Raw genomic sequence first — 20,018 nt, forward strand, 5'->3', positions numbered from 1 at the left:
TTCACCCTACAAAGCATTTGCCTTGGTCCATACCCACGTGAACAAAGGATGGGCAGGAAGATGATCTCTATGCTTGCCTCCCCTTCCCTTGCACACCAATGTGGGAAGCACTGCAGTTTGCCCCACCACACGTATTACTTGAAGAAAGTAACAGAAAACAATTGTTAGGCAATTTCAGTTCTCTCCAAAGCTTAGTAATCCTCAGGCTTTTTTACTTATACCCTCTCCCATTATTCTCTTAGCTAAAGGATTTGAATGGATAAAACTATTTTCCACTTTTTTGTTGGTGAAGATCATTTTCTTTCTGTTGGCCAGTTCATGGTCTTTTTCTTTATTTACATGATCTTTTCAATACACTATTGCCATATATATTTGGGTTTACTGATGTGTGCTGTATCATAACTGCTAACCACTTCAGGGTAACTATTCAGATTACATTTTCCCTTTATACAGACTAAAATACTCTTGCAAACATTCAACTTATTTCAATGTCAAGGCAATAATTTAACAAAGAAGTTTATGATAAGTTTCACATGTACCACCTATTAAATAATGAAGACCATAGGGGGGAATCCCAAACTAATTCTATGTAGTATTGTTATAGCTGTGTAGATCCCAGAATATTACAGAGGTAAGGTGGATGAGGTAATATCTTTTATTGGACCAAATTCTGTTAGTGAGAGAGAGACAAACTTTTGAGCTTACATAGAGCTCTTCTTCAGACAACAGTGTATTAAAAAGATCATATAAATAAAGAAAAAGACCATGAACTGGTGAACAGCAAGGTCTCTGAAAAAGACCCCTGTGTAAGCTCTAAAACTTGTCTCTCTCACCAACAGAAGTTGGTCCAATAAAAGATTTTTACTTCACCCACTTTGTGCCTCGAACAAATTCTAGTTTTTGTAGATACAGACTAATATGGCTACCCTCTGACACTTGAAACAAATTCTAGTCATTTGTCCCTAACTGTCAATAAAATGTGGACATCAAACAGTTTTCACTTAAAAAGGGATGATAAGCAGCTTTCACTGTCTTAGTAATTTAACCATATATGATTTTAAAGTTCTTTGATTTAAAGAAATGTGGAAATTTTCACTTGGTTTAAAAAAAAAAAAACAGCAGCATTTTAAACAGCAGGACACAATTTCAGACTATTTGCTGTCAAGAGGTTACTGCTGAGCAAAATGCTCATTCAATTTAGGAATGCAGATTATAATAATTTTCCTATCTCCCTCACAGCAGGATTCCTGCCATCATTTTTCAGACTCATAAGTTGCAGCACAATATAACTAGCTAACTTCACTTCCAGGTAACACACACTTCAAGCATATTCTCATTAGCTCAACTTAGTTATAATGCAAAGCTGCTTAGTTTCACCAAGTGAAATGGGATACACTTAAATGACCTCATCTAATGTAATACTCGTTTTCAATACATGCAAAGTGGTTTATTATGGCAAAGCTTGTAGAGCATGAAAATTGGTGGGAAGGGGGAAACTAGGTTTTCGGACAACCTCTCAAGAAGGAGTCATTTTATACCACTTCTATTTAAAGAAGCAGAACAGAGAAAAAAGCAAAAAGAGAAATAATCTGTCTAGAAAAATGCAAATTTAATACATTAACCTTTCTAACACACCACGAGAAAAGTATTAAATAGAGAAGTTATACTCTGAATATTGTCCTTTTCATGTAAGTAAAATGAAAATGTTTAAAAATGTCAGTTGGCCAAAATTCACTGGAGAAAGAAACAATTTTTGTTTTTCTGTTATCTGTACTGAGATGTGGGATTGCGGTAGCACTAAGACTGTTTTATTGTGCATTAATTTTCCACTTACTAGTACCATTAATTCAGGTTGTTCCTGGTTATACTAGTTCACAAGGATTTTTTGTTCTTTCGGTCACTGAGGAGAAGATTTTTTGTTTTTGTTTTTCTCCCAACACTGAATGCATCTGGCCTGGTCTTGCAGTCCTTCCACACAAAAACTGATTCCAAAAGAACCCAGAGAACAGTGGTGGGTAAATTGCTCCTCCTCCCCATTAGCTTCTACCTGCAGTATCCCACGGGTGATCTACCATTTCTCCTCCCCCGCCCTCCTTTTTTTTCCCTAATCCTTACAGGAGACTGCTTGGAGAGGTGGTGAATGCTTCTGTTGATTACTATATATGTAATTTTCCACAGATTAAATCAGAGCCTTCACAATATGTAGAGGAGAACAGCTCCTGGAAGAACCTCTAGCTCAAACTGATTCTGGACAAGACCCTGATCATATTAGGGAAATGCTTGTTTCCTGATTCAGCAAGGCTTAGGTATGTGCCTAGCTTTAAGCACATATCCTTAATTAGACTATGCGCATACATAAAATTGGGTACCTGCTTAAGAACCTTGCTGAATTGTGGCCTCACTAGAACCCTTCTCTCCAGGGCTTAAATTCTCATAGATTATATCCCGGAGTCCCCCTTTCCCTCCCTCCCTCCCCCAAATACACACATAACAATTCAAGGCTTCAGCTGGGGAGGGGGGGTCTCAGGCCTTTCACCCCATGAGGAGGGGTGTGACGGGGCTTGGAGTTTCAACCCCGTGGGACCCTGCAGATCCCCTGAAACCAGCTCGTGGTCCCCGCTAGGGGGTTAAAAATATTTACCAGAGCTCCGCTCCAGACAGCTATGGTTGAATCCCCTTCCACTAAAGGCATCTGAGCCTTGTTCAGCAAAGTAATCCGAAGCCTTGCAGTCTTTTCAGCTTTTCGTTAAGCCTAGATAATGAGGCAGTAACACTGGTGAATAAAGCCTTCTTCCATTATAACTCACTAGGCAGTTTCATCATTTTCTCCCAGAGGAGGATCTAGCCTCAGTGAACTATGCATTCTCCACACAGGATCATTGCAATTCACTATAACTAGAGCTGAAGGTGGATGCAAGGTAGAGACTCCAGCTTTTACACATCACACCCCACCCCCTCCATAAAACAGGATATTGTCGATTAGTTCCTGACCATTGGCTTTGGAGAACCGGACCAATGTCCAGTTGCCATTTATTCACTGAGCCTGAATGGATCTCAACCTATCTATATCCTTATTTGTCACATGCATAGGCAGCTGCTCTCCTGAGACAGCATATCTTACAGAACCAGGATGAAGTATGTGACAACTAGAGGTGTAAGAACATTCTCTGTGGGTGGTTGGTTATAAAAGAAGTTTCTGGGGGAAATCAGACTAATGCAGAATCTGATCACCTTCTGAGTACAGTACCAGAGCCCCCTTTCATAAGGTATTTTGACATAACTGCCATGATGTTGATTTGTACCTATATTGATATGTATGTACCCCGAGTAGAGCCTTTTTTACCTGGGAGGAGAAGAGCAGGTGACCCAATGAAGTCATTTAGAGACCTCACCATACAGATGTAATTTACCCTGGAAGTCTTAGCTATAGTGACGAATGCTGTAGAAAACTGATGCATGGTTAGGAAAGTTGGAATTGAGTATGCATAAGGACTTAGATTTTATAATTATATATGAAGACATATATATCTCATAGAACTGGAAGGGACCCCCTGAAAGATCATTGAGTCCAGCCCCCTGCCTTCACTAGCAGGACCAAGTACTGATTTTGCCCCAGATCCCTAAGTGGCCCCCTCAAGGATTGAACTCATAAACCTGGGTTTAGCAGGCCATGCTCAAACCACTGAGCTATCCCTCCCCCCTTGCCAATCATACTTTTGGGGGAGCCAGGGTTTGCCCCTTTTTGAGGAACAGACTGTATATCCTGCCTACAAACTCTAAGAAGAAACCATCTTCATGGAGGACCAGTGTCTACACAGCTGTTCTGGCTCTCATCCTGTGCACAGTCCCTTGCAGAGTGGCTCCACTGAACAATGAGTGAAGGACATTTTGAAGGCACAGCTATCTCTCTGATAGTGTCCAAGAGGTCTGTGTGGAATAAGGCCATGTCTATACTGCAAGTTTCAGTTGATGCAGATTATGTCAGCATAAAGCTGCTATAGTTAGTATATCATTTGTGAACATGCATACTTGGCTACTTGCATTGGTGCTGCATATACTCACCAGAAGATGCACAGTACAGTGCTCCATGGATTGGTATCCCAGTATGCAAACTGTCACTGTCCAGCACTGTCTTTTGGGAAGTTTTGGTAATGCAGGGTGGGCAGAAATGAGTCCTGCAGGGGTGACTGGGAGCAAGGTGTCAACTTCCCAGCATTCAACTGTCTTAAACCCATAATACCATTTATATCCATAATTTTTGCATGTTTTTAAAATATCCCATGAATCCATGTGGCCCTCCTCACTGTCTGCCACCTCTGATGGAAGCATGGAGCCTGCACAGCTCTGTACTATTGTCATAAGCATTGCAAACACAGGATGCATGATCCTCTGGTATTTGCAAAGCCATAAGAAGAACCAAATTAGTGCAGAACATGATGATTTCTTGGTGGATGGATTGCTGTGGGACATAGTGAGAACAAATGCAAGATTGTTGCTGATGCTCGCGGAGCAGCTGCAGATGGTGGAGCACTAATTCTGGCCCAGCAAACAAGCACTGACTTGTAGGATTGCATCATAGTGCAGGCTGGGAATGATTAGCAGTGGCTGCAGAACTTCTGGATGTACAGGCATGAGGCTGGATCTGTGTGCTGCACTCACCCAGGCCCTCGCACTCAGGGACACCAAAATGAAAGCTGCACTGACAGTGGAGAAGCAAGTGGTGATTGCACTGTGGAAACTTGCAATTCTGGATTGCTACTGGTCAGTGGGAAAAGCTTTTGGAATAAGAAAAGCCACTGTGTGGCCATTGTTATGCAAGTGTGCAGGGCCTTAAGTAGTCTTCTACTACACAGGACTGTGACTCTCAGCAACCTTCAGGATGTAGTGAATGGATTTGCATAAATGGGGTTCCTGAACTGTGGTGAAGCAATGGATGGCCCTCTTTTGGCACCAGACCACCTTGCTACACAGTACATCCACAGAAAGGGTTACTATTCTGTGGTTATGCACGTGATGGTGGATCACTAGGGATACTTCACCAAGATCCATGTTGTCTGGTCAGGAAAGGAATATGAGGCTTGGATCTTTAATAACACAGGGCTATTCAGAAATCTACAAGCAGGGACTTCCTTTCCCAACTATGGATTACCATTGGCAATGTTGAAATGCCAATAAGTGATTGTGGGAGATCCCACATATCCCTTGCCCCACTGGCTCATGAAGCCATACACCTGCCACCTCGACAGCACCAAGAAAAGATTCAATTTCAGCAGGTGTAGAATGACAGTTGAATGCCCTTTTGTCAGACTGATGGGATGCTGGTGGTGTTTACTCACAAGATTAGCAGGTTAGTAGCAATTGGATGTCTAACATAGTGAATGCCAGTGGAAATGAGGCAGGATCTGGGGCTAAAATAGGGAAGAAACACGTTGAAAAATATCTAGAACAGTTAGATATCTTCAAGTCACCAGAGCCTGATGAAATATATCCTAGAACACTCAAGGAACTGACTCAGGAGATATCTGAGCCATTAGCGATTATCTTTGAAAAGTCATGGAAGATGGGAGAGATTCCAGAAGACTGAAAAGGGGCAAAAACAGTGCCAATCTATAAAAAAGGAAAGAAGAACACCCTGGGAATTACAGACTGGTCAGCTTAACTTCAGTACCCAGAAAGATAATGGAGCAAATAATTAAGCAATCAATTTGCAAACACGTAGAAGATAATGTCACAAGTAACAGTCAGCATGGATTTGTCAACCTAGTAGCTTTCTTTGACAGGGTAACAAGCCTCGTGGATGGGGGGAAGTGGTAGATATGGTATAACTTGACTTTAGTAAGGCTTTTGATACTGTCTTGCATGACCTCATAAACAAACTAGGGAAATACAACCTAGATGGAACTATTATAAGGTGGGTGCATAACTGGTTGGAAACCCATTCCCAGAGAGACAGTGGTTCACAGTCAAGCTGGAAGAGCATATCAAATGGGGTCCCGCAAGGATCAGTTCTGGGTCTGGTTCTGTTCAATATCTTCATCAATGATTTAGATAATGGCATAGAGAGTACACTTATAAAGTTTGTAGATGATACCAAGCTGGGAGGGGTTGCAAGTGCTTTGGAGGATTAAAATTCAAGATTATCTGGAGAAATGGTCTGAAGTAAATAGGATTAAATTCAATAAGGATAAATGCAAAGTACTCCTCTTAGAAAGGAACAATCAGTTGCACACCTACAAAATGGGAAATGACTGCCTAGGAAGGAGTTCTTCAGAAAGGGATCTGGGAGTCATAGTGGATCACAGGCTAAATATGAGTGAACAGTGTAACACTGTTGCAAAAAAAAAAAGCATTCTGGAAGGTATTAGCAGGAGTTTTGTAAGCAAGACATGAGAAGCAATTCTTCCACTGTACTCCATGCTGACACAGCCTCAACTGGAGTATTGTGTCCTGTTCTGGGCACCACATTTCAGGAAAGATGTGAACAAATTGGAGAATGTCCAGAGAAGTGCAACAAAAATGATGAAAGGTCTAGAAAACATGACCTATAAGGGAAGATTGAAAAAAACTGGGTTTGTTTAGTCTGGATAAGAGGGAACATGATAACAGTTTTCAAATGCAAAAAATGTTGTTACAAGGAAAAGGGAGAAAAATTATTCTCATTAACCTCTGAAGATAGGACAAGAAACAATGACCTTAAATTTCCAGCAAGGGTGGTTTAGGTTGGACATTAGGAAAAATTTCCTTAATGTCAGGGTGGTTAAGCACTGAAATATATTGCCTAGGGAAGTTGTGGCATCATTGGAGATCTTTAAGAGCAGGTTAGACAAATATCTGTCAGGGATGATCTAGATGATACTTAGTCCTGCCTGAGTCCAGGGGACTGGACTAGATGGGCTCTCGAGATCCGTTCCAGTCCTATGAGTCTATGATTTTAAGATTGGATCTCAGTGAAAAAAAACATCCTAATGCTCATAGCTGCCTGCTGCATCCTGCATAATATCTCTGAAGCAAAGGAGGAAAAGATGCCACCAGGGTAGAGGGCAAGAAGCTGTCTGTTGAGTTTGAACAGCCAGACACAGGGGCTATTAGAAGAGCTCAACACGGAGCTATATGACTTAGGGACTCTTTGAAAGAGCACTTTAACAGTGAGCCACAGTAGTGCGTTATGGTGTACTGTGCTGTACCTGACCTTATGGTTTCGAGGCTGTTAGGAATTGTGTGGCACTTGGTGTATGTCTATGAATATAACACTGCCAATGCACATATTAATTTTGTGGTGCTTGCTCTACTTTTATGATTATTACAGTGTGTTTGTCACTGGTCCTATGAGTTGCCACACTGTATAGTAACAAGTGGGTGCTTTCTAAATGCTAGGCACTTTGCAGCATATGTTGTGAACTAATAAAGAAGAATTGTTTTCCAGATAAAATAATTCTATTCGGTAACAAAACCAGTGAGGGGAAATCACCTGTGCAATTTAAAAGCAACTACATTAAACACTAACATATATTTATGGAACAGAACTTAACAAGGGGAAAGAACATTCATATCCATTTATCTACACATACAGCAACCATGGCTCTCACAAATCAGTGTATGTGAAGCTATGGTTGTCCTTAATGTTCTGTAGGGTGGAGTGGTAGACGTAGGAATGCCAGCCCTTGTTGCCATATGGTATGTTGAGGTGGGGTGTAGGAAGGTACTATAATGGAGTTCTTCATGGACTGCAAATGGAGACAAGCCTGTGATTATTGAATCTGTAGGCCCACAAAAGTTTGCAGCATCTGTTTTTGCTGCTGGAGAAGCTTCATTATATCCTGGGTGCATCTCACTCTCCTTTTCCTACTGGGACTCCTGGGCCTTTCTCCTCTCTGCTCTTTCCTTCTCCAGGTAGTCTGCAATATTCACTGCAGCATCTGCAGCACTGGCTTGCAGATTTCATTGAGCATGTCATCCCGAGTCAGTGGTGCCGGAACAATTTGTATAATGGGGGTGCTGAGAGCTATTGAACCAAACTGTAAATCCTGTATATGATGGAAACCATTTCAAGCCAGGGGGTGTGGTAGCACCCCTGCACCCATAGTTCCAGCACCTATGTCCCGAGTCCTTTTAGTTCTCCTCCTTATCCGGCTCAGGCATTCCACAGGTGTGGAGAGGGAACTCCTCAAGGCTGCAGTGGCACCAGCTGCCAATAAAACACAGAGATACCATTGTTGGTATATTCACAATGGAAAGCAGAACTTAAGATTCAGAACTTCCTTCCCTTGCTCCCTTAAAGTTTTAATTAAGACATGCTTATTGCCATTTCTGCTTGGGAGTGCTTGTGCACAGCACCAGACATAGTGAATATTGCCCACCTGGGGTGAGGGAAATGAGGGAATTGCTCAGTTGCATGAAACTATGGATGTAGGGCAATGGCATTGGATACTGGCACTGGTTTCCACAGGATATCTCACTCCTGAGGGTAGCAAAGGCAGAGAAAGCACAGCTGCTGCTGGCATCCCAAAGCCACCAGGCCCATATGCCAGTAGGCTGTGTACTTCAATGGTGCCTGCCGAAGTTATCGCCAACTGACATGGGAAAGCGTCCTACCATGGAGGAAGAAATAGGAATGGCAGCCATAGAAACCTTCGGGAGAGGATTGCAAAGGACCTCCATGGAAGTTTCATCGAGATCTTTCAGGAGAATTCAAGGGACAGCCCTATGTACATAAAAAAACTGCTCCACATGGTCCCACCTGCCTAACTCTACAGGGGAATGAAAAGCAGATAATACTAATCTCCTTGATGTACCTCTACCTCTTCTAGTACAAGTAAACTAATGAAAAGGTAATAACTGTGTCCTGTTTGGGGTACCATCATTATAACGGGAAATACAATTACACACTTACACAAGGTTCCTTCCTCTCTGTTGGGCTCACCCAGTCTCGACTGTCTGGACTGTGATGGAGTCTCAAATTGGTCCTGGCTCATGGCATAGCTGGACCCCCCCTTCCTGCCACATGTCTCCCATCCTCCTCCCATTCATCTTCACTGTTCACACCCTGTGGCTCAGGCTACTCAGAGGTATACACGGTGGTGTGGGGGTGGGGAGGGGTCTCCACCAAGTATAGTGTGCAGCTCATTGTAAAAGCAGCAGGTCTGTGGCTTGGCACTGGATCGACTGTTGGCCTCCTGGCATTCTAGTATGCCTGACATGGTTCTTTCATTTTCATGCAGCACTGCTGCTAGTCTCTTTCATAATCCCTCTTCTGCATTCCCCAATGCAATCTGCATTTCTATGACTGGTTGGTAGCTGTGCTTGCACAGCTTCTTCTCTCCACAGGCTCAGGGAGATCCAATATCTCTGGTCTGTTCCAAGCTGGAGCATGCCTGGAGCCAGCATGGTCAGCTGGGCACTTGCGCACAATAATGGAGATCTGTTAGATGTGCTCACCAAGATGAACAATCAGGAAAAGCCATTTCAAAAATTCTTGGGGCTTTAACGGGGTGGGGGCCTTCAGGTCTCTGTGACCCCTGGACAATGCAGTTCACAACTGTGACCAGAATGGTCAGTGTCAAGCATTGTGGGACAGCTATTGGAGGACTATTAGGGTCAACATAAGTAATGCAGTGTCTACACTTGCACTGTGTTGACCTCAGTATATTGACCGTGGCTCAATGCCACTCAGAGTGGTGGTGCTACTGCATCGCTGTAACAGGGTCCTTACATTGGTGGAAGACCGATTTAAGGGTAGACACATGCACAGCTAGGTTGATGCAAGGTGACTTACATTGACCTAACTTTGTAGTATAGACTAGGCCTAGAATTAAATGATCTTCTAAATGGACTCTCCATATAGAGCACATACACAATCCCTTGGAGCACTTCTAGATGGTTCAGCAGACCAGAATGTGAACTCAGTAGGACATCTACATTTCAGTGTCTGTACTATATGCCATTTACATTTTAAGAATGTCTCAGCAAAAATTTGAATATCTATCATTACCTGACCTGCCTGGCTTACAAATGATTGAATACTGTAGATTTTGGTATTTATTAGAAAACCTTCTGTCCCAAACCTAGGTATTTTCAGGATGATGTACAGGTATTGCATTTATTTTACCATGTGCAGCTCATTCAACTTAATTGGAGCCACACATCTACCAGTTTATCTTCTATTCCTGTTCCATCCTAACGTCTCTGCATCTTCTCACATACTGTTCATAGCAGCATCTCACCCTTTTATGAAAGATTTTTAAAAAAACTACTTCCATTAAAAGCAGGGCCTAGTTCTGAACAGCATCAGTTTGTGAGGTGGAGTTAGGAAGATGTAGCTATTGGGAGGAATGTTTTGGGTCTTCTTATAAACTGTTTTAAACAGTTGGTATGTGTGCTGTGATAATATTGTTGTTGGAGTCAGGAGTAAAACATTTGCTTTCCCAGTCTGCATGTCTATTCCTAGGATGTGTATTTAAGGGAGAAAGTTTTCCTGAAGAGGGCTTGTTATGTAATGCATGAAAACAATATAAATTTTCACAATTTTACCTTTTGTACTTAAATCCTATCCTAATCCCTATACATAGCTTGTAGCTGAAAGGCACTGTCACCATGTACAAGGACTTCAGTGTTTTGAGTATTTCTCCCCACCTCGCCTCCATGGGATGGAATCGTTTGTTAATCCATGTAGTTCTGTATCTGCTTGCCTCAGCCTTGGTTGTCTCTAGTCCCAGAGCGCTTCTGCATGAGGCCACAAGGAGTCCGAAGCAGAGCATAGTTCCATGAAACGAGGGGGCAGTGAACATCATAGAATGTTGTCTCCCCAATCTGTAGTGCAACCAGTCATTCCATTGCTGTCAGAGCTCTGCAGGAGTTGGAACCTGAGCATCCACCCCTATACTTTTTGGTTGGTTTACTTGGCAATAGCATGCTTTGGTTTGCTGGAAAGTTGTAGAAGCCATTCTCTACTCTGGGATGATTCTTAACTCTTGGACATGGCTCTAAAATGATGGGGGTTTTTGTTTTTATGTTTTAAATCTAAATCTGCCTCCTTCCCAGATATGAAGTTACAAACTTAGACCATCTCAGCTGCCATATTTATAATTCTAATTAATGGAGATATCCCATCTCCTAGAACTGGAAGGGACCTTGAAAGGTCATCGAGTCCAGCCCCCTGCCTGTCTAGACAAGACGCGATAAATCGATCCGAGAAGATCGATTGCTTACTGCCGGACCCGGAGGTAAGTATACACGTACCCACAATGTGACTTCCCAAGGTCTATTATACTTTTGATGAAATCCTGGCCCTACTGGAGTCCATGAGATTTTTGCCATTGACTCCAGTGGAGCCAAAATTTCACCCTAAGCCTTGGTTCAGATCTAAATTTCATGGCAGGATTTTTAATGTTTGAAAATAAGGACATATGGAAATACCATGACAGTCATAACTGCAACAGTTCAAATGTGTCCACTGTAACATGTATCAGGCTTGCAGCTTTGCCGTAAGAACGGAATGATGCATTATTCAGTGAGTACAAGAGAGGTCTTTTTCTTTGAAACTTCAGTGGATGCTCTCTCAGCAAAGATTAACAATATTGTATACATAGCTCTTTGTCAGTGTCACAAAGGCTTGTTTACAAACACTTCAGGCTCACACCATGCAAATAAAAATTGACAGGCAACATTATAATTGAAGGTACATGATGTGGTGTTTTTATGTGCGCAGCATTGTGTTGGGCTGTGCCAAATGCGGTGCAGAGAAGGGACCATTGCAATCATTTTAACAAGTCGCTTGGCTGCATGCACGATGTAATTTACTCCTGGGCCTAGCCGATGCATTCAGCTTTATTTGTTAACCTAGCAGAACATTATTTATTAATGAGTTCTTCATGCTTTATTAAGCCTAATGTCAAAACACCTCTGTGGGACTCTAGGCATGTTCTTTCTTTGTGTTAAAGCCTTCTAAAGAAAATGAAAAAATATGCAACAAAGCTGCAGATAAAACCCAGAAGATATCAGTTCAATTACTCTTGATCTTGGCAGATGATGTTTCTGAATATTTGTGAAAGAACAACATCTGATTGTGTGCTGGCTTCAATTAAAGAATTCTGCACTCTGAAATGTACATAATTAGGGTGCCTTAGAAACCTAAGAAGGCTACTCCGGTCTCAAAAAGCTGTGTGGAATTCTCAGATAGCAAAGCCTGACAAGTTTGGCATGGAAGTATAATCATGCTTTTTTTCCATACTGCTCTTTTATAATGGGGAGGGAAGTTTCTGTGTGAGAACATTAAAATGATTGAACGTGATAACACAAGGCATTAACTGCAATTTTCTGTTACTCAATAGAACTAATGTTGCTCAGGAAACCAATACTGGAGTTCAATAAACTTCACCAGTGATCTGACTGAACAGCCTCTCTCTGGCATTGACATGTAATTCAAATCCATTCATTCTTGGGCAGTTTCTAGGCTGTAGAGTTTGCTCTGATATGCTTTTGAGTCTATTAGGTTTTCAACCGTGTCTCAGTGATGCTAGCTTTAACATCACAAAAACAATGACAATGAATTCAATACTTGATTTTATTCAGTGGAAAAATATCTAATATTCTAGGGAATTAATGTTTTCCCTGGCTTTGCACACTGAACCAATTAATCCTAGTAATATTTACAAAAATGGGAAGCATGTCAAAATGGCTAGTTTGATATCTGCTTATGTTTTGTGTTTGAAAATGTGTGCTATAATGAAAGGATTCCAGTACCAGGCCTGAAAATGGCCAATCAGAATGGCTTGATTCATCATAACAAATACATGTAGTTCTGTAAGGATCAGAAACAGTTTAACTTGGGTACAAGTCAGTTCACTTTGTGAGCGTATGAAGGAGCATATTTACCATCTGGCAAATAGCAATTTAACTTTTACAGTTTACAGGCTGAGGTATTTTGGACTTAATCGTGCTCCCACTGAAGTCAGAAGAAGTTTTGTCATTGGCTTCAGTGGAAGCGGAAGTGGACCCACAATCAGGTTCCCTTAGCAATATTTCATCACATGAGTCTATGTTTATTGGTTTTTCTGGGCTTTTTAGTATTGACTAGTTAGATAATAAAGGTTTCTTCATCCACAGTTTTTTCCCAGCCTAACCTTGAAAGCAGATGCTAGAATAGCCTAATGTGAACAATAGTCTCTATAGACAGCAATTAAGTTACCAACTTTAAAAACAAAAAAAGAGTTTTTGTTCACAGAGGGGCAAATTCTTCAACCTTGACTCATGTTGATTAGTGCTTACTCACATAGTAGTCCCATTTGACTTCAATAAGACTACTCAGGCAATTACTTACATTGAGTAGTACTGACAAAGGTGGCAGACAGAATCTGGCCAATAATTAAGGTCCAAGGGATTTTTTTCCCACCCCAAACTATTGCAACAAAAATCCGTGCAGAAAAATACTTGACGGGTGTTACAGATGGATGGCTTTGGTGCTTCATAATTTCTTCTGCTAATATGGAATTTCTGTTTCCTATTTTCTGTTTATAATTACTATCAGTAATGAATATTTTATCTAAGCTTGTTTTTCAGCCTTTCCATTTTCTTTCATCTTACCTCTTTCATCCCACTTCTCAACATTTGACAGATCAATCAGAGGCAATGAAATGGCTGAGGACCATATTGTAGAGACACCATGTCACAATGAACATAAATAATTGGAGGGCCAGATCCTTAGCTGGTGTAGATAAGTACAGTGGAACCATGCTGCATTACTCCAGCTGAGGATCTATCTCAGAGACTTGCAGCCATAAAAGATGTTACCTTATTTTACTATCTGACTATTTTCTCTCTCTAAATGCCTTTGATTAGGGATGGTAAATCTAAGGTATAGGGTCCATAAGATTCTATGAACTCCCAATGAGAGTTTTCCACTGACTTCAATGGGCACAGTATCTGGCCCATAAAGTGATACAGAACTGTCACTGATCACAGTGCTTTGTTTTTAGGCTTGGAAGGATTCAGTTTTTAATGGTAAATGTCAATTTCAACACACACACACACACACAGACAAATTGTATTTGTGATAATCAAGTTGCCTATCTGGAACTTAATCCAAGATTTCTGCATTAAGGCTTGTTACAAATGGATTAGTGATTGAATAGTAAAAACAGGTCTGATGGATTGATTTAAGGATGTTTACTTTATATGTTTTAACATGTGATATTTGTTTTCTAACAGTTTATAAAACTTTAACTTTTTGAATCTCAGTGTCTGTCATTAAGAAATTGTCTGACACCTCCCCCCAGTAGGTGGGAGTTTAGAGTGGGAAATTGAGTCACATCCACTCAATTTAGGCTTACTACCACTTCAGTTTTGCCTTTAATACAATTTCAGACATAATTATTGTCATTTATAGAGTCTGGACATACATTTATGCCAAACAAGACAGATCAGTAAATGGGCGCACGTTACTGCATTCCAGGGTGCCAAGAAGTCAGTCCTTCCTCCATGGTGGTCATCCCCTCCCCAATCTCTTGGTCTAGTCTCATTTGTCAGTTTCTGATCCGGCATTTCTCCAGCTTTGGAGTCATTTTTTACATGTATTCGTCTACATTTTCACATTCTCCAGTACTTAATTTTCCTCAAATCAGAATTTATCCACTGAATTTTACATAATGCAAATATTACTCATGCACAAGCTTTAATCACCCAATCTGTACAATTATCTTTCTGAATTTACAGTTTCTGGGTCATGTTACCCTGGGTCATGTTACCCTAGGTCACCCTGTTTCTAAGTTTCCTAGAAAAACAGAATTTTTGTTTATCATTTTTACTTCTTACTTACATTTTCCAACACAACACATTACTTATCTTGCCAACAATAATATTTTAAACAAAGCAGAAAACTATGTCAAAGAAATTAACAAAAATACCCTCATGCCAGGCAAAGTCTTGGCCTGCGTGTTACCTTATCTAATACTGTCTCAATATCCATAATTGCAATTTATTAAAAATATAGCTAACAACGCTGTTAATGTTATCATTAGCAATCCTTCATTTCAATGTTATAGATCAGTATGTGTATATCATAAGTATATTATCCTCACCCATCTATTAGAAGGGGAATTTTAGGGCACATACTATGATTCCTTAATGTCAACATTTCTTAGCTTCTGCAAGGGGATTTTTATTTAACTCAAAGTCCAAACACTTTGTACTTTCATATAGCTAAATCTTATTGTTTTTCCTGTTACAAAACTTGAGGTGCTCTGGTTTTTAGGCCATGGTTTTTGGACAATTTTAATGGTACCCCAACACACATGACAGTTTAAATTGATAAAACTGAAAAATATGCTTAAAAATAAACCTCTATATTAACCATCAAAATTATAATAATTCTGCCAAACCTAACTCTTTTGCATATCAATGATTCATGCAATGATTCTGCTGTTTTACAGCTATTATTTGCAATTTTTCTAGCCAAGCCTGTCTTAGGCTCACACTAATAATTAAGTGGGTTGCAAAGAAGCAATCACAATGTGTTTTTTTTCTTGATTTTTTTTTTCAATATTAAAAGGACACAAAAAATTTAATTAAGAAGCACGTACTTGCCCCTATCTCTACTTTAGCATAATTTAACATTCACAGTTCTGGTCCCCCCATCTCCCCAAAAAGATATATTAGAATTGGGAAAAGTACAGAGAAGGCAACAAAAATGATTAGTGGTAGGGAACAGTTTCCTTAAGAAGAGATTAAAAAATTGGGAGTATTCATTTTAGAAAAGAAGATCAAGGGGGAATATGATAGACACCAATAAAATAATGAATAGTGGGGGGTGAAGAAAAAAGTGTTATTTACCCTTTCACATAACTGGAACTGGGGTCACCCAATCAAATTAATAAGCAGCAGGTAGAAAACAAGCATACGGAAGTACTTCTTCCCACAATACACAGTCAACCTGTGGAACTCATTGCCAGAGGATGTTATGAAGGCCAAAAGTATAACTGGGTTCAAGAAAGAATTAAATAAGCACATGGAGGATAGGTCCATCAATTGTTATTAACCAAGATGGTCATAGATGCAACCCCTTGCTCTGGGTGTCCCTAAATCTCTGGCTGCCAGAAACAGGGACTGGATAATAGGTGATGGATTATTCGATAATTGCCCTGTTTTGTTCATTCCCTCTGAAGCCTCTGGCACTGGCCACTGTCAGAAGACAGGATATTGGACTATATAGATCATTGGTCTGACCCAACATGTCCATTCTTATGTTCTTAACACTGAGCAGAGACCAGCAACTCTGCAGCGGCTTGCCCAAGTCTAAGGGAAATGGTTGAAAGCCTGCTAGGTCTCTAGAGATTATAGAGAAGCCAAGGGAGCTTGCCTTGTGTCCTCTTGGGAAGACCGCATGATCAAACATCATTAATTCAGCAACCACTTTATAGGCTTTTGTTTTTAATTAAGCCCTTTGAGACAAACAACAACTTACTGTATTAATCTGTTCTTGGCCAGAATACTGTACCTACACAGCTTCATCAACAGAGTTTGTGTCACCTCCTATCTCGCTTGTCATACTTTCTCCTTTAGGATTTACTGTCAAGTTGGCAATCATAAGTGGAGGGTCACCTAACTCTGGTACTTCAGTACAAATGTATTTTATTGTAAATGCTGTTTTTATTTTAATTTTTAATGTATTCTGGCACTGTGACTTCAGCTATTTAGGCATGTGCAAAATATGTATTTTGCACTAAATACTTCATTTCTGCAAAATGCATGTGGTACATTTGCAAACTAATTGTGGTTTTGAATTTATAGCTAACAACAACAACGAAAAGCCAAAATTGTGCTCTGTTACAGTACAACATAACAAATAGGGAATAAATCCAGTGATTTCAATGGGCTTTCTCTGAGGACAATGGACTTACTCCTAGCTTAAATAGATATATCCGAGCTAAATTTTTGCCCAGAATGAACTCTATTTGTTTGCACCATTTCTCTGCCTTTCTGTATTCTTTGAGAGTTCTTAGAGAATTATCTGATTTCTACATAATGCTTTGTTCTTCTGCAGCACTCACTGTACATGAAACTGTGATCCTAATTCTAGGGCCCAATGTGGGTGCAGGTTTCTACCCACACGTGAGCTTTCAGGATCCAGGCCGAGCGGCCTAATCCCATGTCAGGAAAGTTAGTGGGAGATTTGTCTTTCACTTCAGAGCAGGAGCAAGCCCTAAGACCCTGGAATGCTATTCAATCTGTTCTGAAGATAAGGTAATTGTACTTAAAGATACAGGGTGTCTCACCAAAGGCTCTTACATGGGATAAAAGGGAAGGTCCTTTCATGGATTGAGAACTGGTTAAAAGACTGGGAACAAAGGGTAGGAATTAATGGTAAATTCTCAGAATGGAGAGAGGTAACTAGTGGTGTTCCCCAAGGGTCAGTCCTCGGACCAATCCTATTCAACTTATCCATAAAGATCTGGAGAAAGGAGTAAACAGTGAGGTGGCAAAGTTTGCAGATGATACTAAACTGCTCAAGATAGTTAAGACCAAAGCAGACTGTGACGAACTTCAAAAAGATCTCACAAAACTAAGTGATTGGGCAACAAAATGGCAAATGAAATTTAATGTGGATAAATGTAAAGTAATGCACATTGGAAAAAATAACCCCAACTATACATACAATATGATGGGGGCTAATTTAGCTACAACAAGTCAGGAGAAAGATCTTGGAGTCATCGTGGATAGTTCTCTGAAGATGTCCACGCAGTGTGCAGAGGCGGTCAAAAAAGCAAACAGGATGTTAGGAATCTTTAAAAAGGGGATAGAGAATAAGACTGAGAATATATTATTGCCCTTATATAAATCGATGGTACGCCCACATCTCGAATACTGCGTACAGATGTGGTCTCCTCATCTCAAAAAAGATATTGGCACTAGAAAAGGTTCAGAAAAGGGCAACTAAAATGAATAGGGGTTTGGAATGGGTCCGATATGAGGAGAGATTAAAGAGGCAGGACTCTTCAGCTTGGAAAAGAGGAGACTAAGGGGGGATATGATAGAGGTATATAAAATCATGAGTGATGTGGAGAAAGTGGATAAGGAAAAGTTATTTACTTATTCCCATAATACAAGAACTAGGGGTCACCAAATGAAATTAATAGGCAGCAGGTTTAAAACAAATACAAGGAAGTTCTTCTTCATGCAGCGCACAGTCAACTTGTGGAACTCCTTACCTGGGGAGGTTGTGAAGGCTAGGACTAGAACAGCATTTAAAAAAGAACTGGATAAATTCATGGTGGTTAAGTCCATTAATGGCTATTATCCAGGATGGGTAAGGAATGGTGTCCCTAGCCTCTGTTTGTCAGAGGATGGAGATGGATGGCAGGAGAGAGATCACTTGATCATTGCCTGTTAGGTCCACTCCCTCTGGGGCACCTGGCATTGGCCACTGTCGGTAGACAGGATACTGGGCTAGATGGACCTTTGGTCTGACCCAGTACGGCCATTCTTATGTTCTTATGTGTAACTTTTGCTTTTCATTATGTACAAGAAACCCTCTAAGAAAGCAGACCACGATCTAAAATCTTCTGCAAATTACGATCTGCAGATGGGGTTGCCAGATGTTTGGTTTTCGACCAGAACACCTGGTTGAAAAGGGATCCTGGTGGCTTCGGTCAGCACTGCTGACTGGGCTGTTAAAAGACTAGTTGTCTGCCTGCGGCGGGAAGCTGCCGGCATCACCCTCTGGCTCCTAGGTGTTAGGATGGCCATGGGGGCTCCAGGCGCTGCCACCACCCTGAGCACCAGCTCCACAGCTCCCATGCCCCAAACCCTGCCCCAGACCGAAGCCCCCAGCCCGGAGCCTTCTCCTGCTCTCTGAACTCCTCATTTCTGGCCCCACCCCAGAGCCTGTACTCCCAGCCCAGAGCCTATACTCCCTCCCATACCCCAACCTGCTGCCCCAGCCCGAAGCTCCCTCCTGTAGCCCAAACCATTAATTTCCAGCCCCACCTCAGAGCCCTCACCCCCTCTCACACCGCAACTCCCTGCCCCAGCCCGGTTACAATGAGCAAGTGAGCAAGGGTGGGGGAGAGGGAGCGACGGTAGGAAGCAGGATGGAGTGAGTGGGGAGCAGGGCCTCAGAGAAGGGAGGGACAGAGACATGGCCTCAGAGAAAGAGGCAGAGCAGGGGTGGGGCAAGGGTCTTCCATTTTGGTTTTCTGAAAATAAAAAATTGACAACGCTACCCGTAGATGTAGATAACATAGAAAAAAAAAACTGATTGTCACATGACCAACTCAGTGGAGTTTTGCTCAGCTTTGCTTATTTAGATGAGGAAAAACAGCATGTACAGAAGGCTCCTCTCATTTCTTCATGACTACTGCCCTAGGATATTTGCTCTGCTGTAATAATTCTCACAAATCCATAGAAGAGAATGGCCCTTTCTTGGGACTGCAGCTTTGTTGAGTATTTCCGCAACAGCGCAGTGATGATTTTATTGTGTGATGATGTATTCTAATAGTCAATTATAATGCTAACTGAATTTTTATAAGATGGGCTTAGGAACTTCTGAAGACTAGCTGGTTAAAAGTACTCAGAGCCTGTTCTGATAATCACTACCACTGCACTATTCAAAACTAAATTTTAAAAAAATCAAACCTCATTACAATAGAAATAGTGAGCCAGTAAAATATGTAATAAAAGAAGCCCATTGTTGGATTGTCTCATTCTGCTCTGTCTGTGTCTCCTTCCCCTTTTCTTTATCCTCTATCTCCCCCCCTCCCCCCGTCTCTAGTTTCTTTTGTCTGCTTTTGCCTAACTTCATTCTGTTTTCTCTCTCTTTCATCTGTCATCTACTAATAATAAATGCCACATTGCCTTGTGTGAGGAGGGGTTGAGGGTGATAACAAGTCCTGTAGCCAGGTTTCAGGGGCATCACACTTTTAAAAAAAAATAAATGTGGTTACAGCCTGCAGGTAAGAATGAATAAAATTAACAAGATAGACTGTTTGTGTATGTATGTAAGTAATATATTCACAGAGAAGCATGCCTTT

General features: G+C 41.1%; 1 protein-coding gene across 6 annotated transcripts in view; it reads left to right on the forward strand.

Annotated features, from left to right (window-relative positions):
* Positions 1–20,018, forward strand: part of HS3ST5 (heparan sulfate-glucosamine 3-sulfotransferase 5) — a 261,651-nt gene that overhangs the window by 123,551 nt on the left and 118,082 nt on the right. The window contains exon 1 of one of the 6 annotated variants that reach the window (XM_054023066.1): positions 11,174–11,219. The exons of the other annotated variants lie outside the window; for them this stretch is intronic. The gene's annotated coding sequence lies outside the window, so the exon portion shown is untranslated. Of the gene's footprint in view, positions 1–11,173; positions 11,220–20,018 lie in introns of those variants that run through there. 6 annotated transcript variants of the gene reach the window in all.

Source organism: Malaclemys terrapin, chromosome 3, assembly GCF_027887155.1.
Source record: "Malaclemys terrapin pileata isolate rMalTer1 chromosome 3, rMalTer1.hap1, whole genome shotgun sequence".
Classification (NCBI taxonomy): Eukaryota; Metazoa; Chordata; order Testudines; family Emydidae; genus Malaclemys; species Malaclemys terrapin.